General features: G+C 42.9%; 1 protein-coding gene across 14 annotated transcripts in view; it reads left to right on the top strand.

The window, feature by feature from the left end:
* The window catches only part of Srpk2 (SRSF protein kinase 2), a 196,586-nt gene that overhangs the window by 163,754 nt on the left and 27,423 nt on the right, over window positions 1–5,409 (top strand). The gene's annotated exons all lie outside the window — the stretch shown is intronic.

Here is a 5,409-nt window from a genome sequence, read left to right as displayed (position 1 = left end):
TAATTAAGTTTTTTTTTTTTTATTAATTTTTTTTTCTTCCCTGAAACAAGCTTTCTCTGTGTAGCCCTGGCTGTTCTGGAACTCACTCTGTAGACCAGGCTGACCTCTCAGAAGTCCACCTGCCTCTGCCTCCCAAGTGCTGGGATTAAAGGCGTGTTCCACCACTGCTCAGCCTTTTTTTTTCCTTTTTCTTTTTAAGATTAAATTATTATTATAAATAAGTACACTGTTGCTGTCTTCAGACACTCCAGAAGAGGGCGTCAGATCCCCAGATGGTTATGAGCTACCATGTGGTTACTGAGAATTGAACTCAGGACCTCTGTAAGAGCAGTCAGTGCTCTCACCCACTGAGCCATCTCTCCAGCCCTGATAATTAGGTTCTTTTGTATGGGAGACTAAGTTGAGACCCAGTGCAGCTCTGGCCTCAGATCAGAGCTGTTGCTTGTCTTGAGCTTCTTGTGCTGAACCTTGGTTTTGTCTTCTAGATTATTTTCAGTACTTAACTATATACTAGTTTAATAGAGTCTAGCTTTTATCAAATAGAAGCCTAAGCCTGAAGAAATAGAGCACTTGCTGTGCAAATGTGAGGGCCTGTTTTTGATCCTCAATACCCACATAGCCAAGCATGGTGATGCCCCACTGTAATTCCAATAACAGGAGAGGCAGAGGCCCTGGGGCTTGCTCACCAGCCAGCCTAACTTAATTGGTGAGCTCCACTTCCCAGTGAGAGACTAAGTCTCAAAATGCATCAGGTGGCTTCTGAGGCTATAATCCTAAGGTTGACTCTTAAGTCTCACACCCATACCCATAAACATATATGTGCATACCTGTGTGTTTCTGCTCAAGCGTACCCACCCCTCTGAATACCCACTTCCTCTAAAAAACAAAGAAGTGGAAGTTTATATTAAATACCTTGTCTGATAACACAGTGAGTAAATATTTGAGTAATAGTTTAAGGTTGAGTTTTTCATTGCTCTGTGCCTTGTCTCTTTAATGATTACTGACTCCTTCCCAGTACACTGGTGGAAACATCAGGGGGGCAAGCTATATTGGTTGCCTTTTAAATTTATTCCTTGGTAAGTTTATATTATGTATACTTTTATAATGCATTTTTGATCATAGTCACCTCCCAATCCCTGCTTACCCACTTTCTGTGCCCCCAGAACCCTTCTTCCCAATACATCTGCCTTCTATGCTCATGTCTTTAAAAAAAAAAAGAAAAACAGCAACCATAAAAACCCTGAGTTTAATTTAGGGTTGTTTGTATGTGCATAGGTGTGGGGTGATTTAATGGGTAGTGGGCAACTTACCAGTGACTTTGCTCCTGAAGAAAAATTAATTCAGCTCCCCCAATAGCTGCCCCACTGCCAGTGGGACTTCACATGCCTGTTTCCGTTCCTGCTGGGATGTTGTGGGATTGAGGGCATGACTAAGTCTTGGGAGGATAGCCCCAGTTGTTGTGAGGTCAGAAGTTGTTGAGAGGACAGTGTTGCCCAGCCCTCCTCCCTGGATTCCTTCCATTCTCCTTCCTCAGTGTGCTCTGAGCTTTGGAAAGGTGGGGTGGTGCTGATTATGGTTGCCCTGCTTGAAGACAGAACCTTTAGCAGTCACTTATTTTCAGCACTTAAACCAGTTATGAGCCTATGTGCTGTCTACTACTGTCCTGGCTAGTTTTGTGTGCCAACTTGACCCAGGCTGGAGTTATCACAGAGAAGGGAGCTTCAGTTGGGGAAGGGCCTCCATGAGACCAAGCTGTGGGGCATTTTCTCAGTGATCAAGCGGGGAGGGCCCCTTGTGGGTGGTGCCATCCCTGGGCTGGAAGTCTTGGGGTCTATAAGAGAGCAGGGGGAAGCAAGCCAGTAAGAAACATCCCTCCATGGCCTCTGCATCAGCTCCTGTTTCCTGGCCTGCTTGAGTTCCAGTCCTAACTTCCTATAGTGATCAACAGCCATGTGGAAGTAAGCCAAATAAACCCTTTCCTCCCCAACTTGCTTCTTGGTCATGATGTTTGTGCAGGAATAGAAACTCTGACTAAGACAACTACCTACCTCAAAAAGCAGCTGAGAACAGCACTAATTTCTGGAGTGAACAACTGCACTGGTGTGAAAGGCCTTGTATCCTTCTGACTGTAGCAGGCCCCATTTGGTGCAAGGTATTATGGGGAGGACAATTAAAAGCTAGTAATCCCTGTGTATGGCTATGTCCTTCCCTGATAGCTCCTGCACTCTTGCACCCCACTGTGACTTCTGTGAGGAAGGCAGTCCCTTGCCATACCTGCTGTTCTGTCCCTAGGCAGCTTCCTTTTGGCTGCCTGGTGCTCTTTGTCTGCTTTGCATTTCTCAGTTAATATGCTTACATAGTCCCAGTGCTGGGGGCCTTGTGCTCATTCCAGCCATTGTTACCTCTCAAGGTGCAAGCAGGCATTACTTCAAGAGATTCCCCTGAGAACCGCTCCCTTGTCTGGGCGCATCTTTGCCAGTGGAAACTAATGTTAATCCATTTCCATAGTGAATTGTTCTTGTTCCTACCTGCAAAGCCTACCACACAGTGAAGTCTTTTACCTGAAAGGCTACACTGGAGAGGTAACATAGGCATGAAAAGGTGATGGGAAGAAAATTTAAGAAAGCAAGATACTGGGGCTGGCGAGATGGCTCAGTGGGTAAAGAGCACTGACTGCTCTTCCTAAGGTCCTGAGTTCAAATCCCAGAAACCACATGTTGGCTCGCAACTACCCATAATGAGACCTGATGCCCTCTTCTGGAGCGTCTGAAGAGCGTCTACAGTGTACTTATGTACAATAATAAATAAATCTTTAAAAAAAAAAAAAGAAAGCAAGATACTGATATTTTGGCTTTAGGTTAATATTTGATGGAAATTATAATGGGATCATCTTAATTTATTGTAGTTGTATGACTCTTTTTTTTTTTTTTTTTTTTAGATTTACTATATATAAGTACACTGTAGCTGTCAGACGCACCAGAAGAGGGCATCAGATCTCATTACGGGTGGTTGTGAGCCACCATGTGGTTGCTGGGATTTGAACTCATGACCTTCCAAAGAGCAGACAGTGCTCTTCCCCGCTGAGCCATCTCACCAGCCCAGTTGTATGACTCTTATTCAAATATAAAACTCCTTTTGGTTTAGTCAGTGGAGCATGATCTGTGAAATGCGGGTTGGGCACAGGACCCGTGGATAAGTTCAATTTTTCCTTCTCCTACCTGGCTCACTCTGGCCCTACTTGCTCCGGCCATATTTATTTCATATATGTGGGTACACTGTCACTGTCTTCAGACACAGCAGAAGACAGCATTGATGCTTGTTACAGATGGTTGTGAGCCACCATGTGGTTGCTGGGAACTCAGGACCTTTGGAAGAGCAGTCGGTGCTCTTAACTGCTGAGCCATCTTTCTAGCCACAGTTTTTACTCTTTATGAAAATAGATAATGCTGTCTTTCTCACTATGGCTCTGGTAGTATTTTATCTATGGTTTAAGTGCATTGGGTCCCTTTTCCATCCTTCACATATGTGTGTGGCATGCATGGGTGTATGTATGAAGTATGTGTGTCCGTGCTTACACACAGGTTCACAAGCATATGGAGGCCTGAAGTTGATATCAGAAATAACCTTGTCATTCTTTCACCATATTCATTGAGTCGAGATTTCTCTGATAAACCTAGAACTCTTCAAGATGGCTAATGTCTATAGTCAGACTGCTCTGGGAATTCCATGTTCTGTCTTTTTGAACTAGGGTTACAGGAGGGGCTGTTCCGCCTGTCTGACAAGTACCTTGGTCTCTAGGGATCCAGGTTGTGGTCCTCAGGCTTGTGACCCAAGCCATCTCCTCAGCCCAGCTTAAGTTTACTTTAATTGGGGATTCTTTGATTGTTATTATTTTTTTTAGTCATGGCTTTCAGGGTTTGTTTTGTTGTTGTTGTTGTTTGTGGTACCAGGGATTGAACAGGGTCTTAGACACTAGGTAAGTGCTCTACCATTGACTACATATCTAACCCAAGTTAACATACTGTCTCGAAAAACCAAAACAAAAAACAAAAAAAAACCCATACTGAACAATAAATATTTTTACTTTTAAAAAAGTTAAGTTTTGCCGGGCGGTGGTGGTGCACGCCTTTGATCCCAGCACTTGGGAGGCAGAGACAGGCGGATTTCTGGGTTCGAGACCAGCCTGGCCTACAGAGTAAGTTCCAGGACAGCCAGGGCTACCCAGAGAAACCTTGTCTTGAAAAACTTAAAAAAAAAAAAAAAAAATCAAGTTTTTTTTTTTGTTTGTTTGTTTTAGTGTAGTGTTTTCTTTTGTTCATTTTATGGTTACTAACAACTCATCAGTAGCTTATCAAATCACACTTACTACTCTTGGAGTTTATTTTTGGAATTTTTTTGAACATTCTTTCTTACCCCCAGCTACTGCCATGAATTGGGTCAACTCTGTGAGTAGTGCATGCACCCTGAGCACAGAGAGCTTTGTTCGTTGTTGTGTATCAGACACCTCAGAGAGTGCCTAGCCTGGGGTCTGTGCGCAACTGAAAGTCATAAGACAGCTTCGAAGACAACATTGTGGGTTTGCAGTGCTGCTGTCGACTGGATTAGGAGGCAGTCATAGTCACCTCTGTTAGATCATCCTGCTCAGACTTTTGCCCCTTTCACTTTGTAATACCATTGCACTGTCTCTGAGAACTATTTTGCTAGGTATTTAAGATAGAAACATTGCTTTTGGGGCCATTTCCCAGTGTTGTACTTAAAAACAATAAGATTTGTTCTTATTTGCTTTGTTTGGATTTATTCTGTTTATGTTATGTGTATGTGCGTACAGTGCCCATAGAGGACACAAAGGCACACTAGATCCCCAGAGCTGGACTTACCTAGGTGACTGTGCTGTGTGTTTGGTACTGACCTGGGCCTACTTCCAGCGTGATACGTGATCTTACCTGCTGGGCCATGTCTTCAGCCTGTCTCTCCTAAACAAGGAACCTGAATGATGGCGATACTAGTTGTTGAGAGTTTCTGATTCTTGGAAACATGTTCAAAATAGATTTTGATTTTTGGAAATTATTTTAAGGATTCTTCTTCAATGGGGATAATTCCAGAAATCATGGGTTTTACCTTCAGGTCAGCTGGCACCAGATAAGCTTTGGTTTGTTTTAAATATTTTTATTTATTGAGTTTTTTTTTTTTTAAGTTGTGGTTTTATGAAGCCTAGGGTATCTGTGGACTCAGCTGTGGATCCTTAATTCCTGATTTTCTTGCCTCTCTAATTCTTGAGTATTGTCGTTCCGGGAGAGTATGACCACACCCAGCTTATTTTGTTTTAATATTGTAGTGTTGTATAGAAACTAAGGGTGTTTTTTTTTTTTCTTTTTATGTGTTTTGGGGTTTTTTGTTGTTGTTGTTTGT

This window comes from Mastomys coucha, unplaced genomic scaffold (genome assembly GCF_008632895.1).
Source record: "Mastomys coucha isolate ucsf_1 unplaced genomic scaffold, UCSF_Mcou_1 pScaffold19, whole genome shotgun sequence".
In the NCBI taxonomy this organism is placed as follows: Eukaryota; Metazoa; Chordata; class Mammalia; order Rodentia; family Muridae; genus Mastomys; species Mastomys coucha.
The sequence above is the reverse complement of the archived record's forward strand: the minus strand, read 5'-3'. Positions and strand labels throughout refer to the sequence as shown.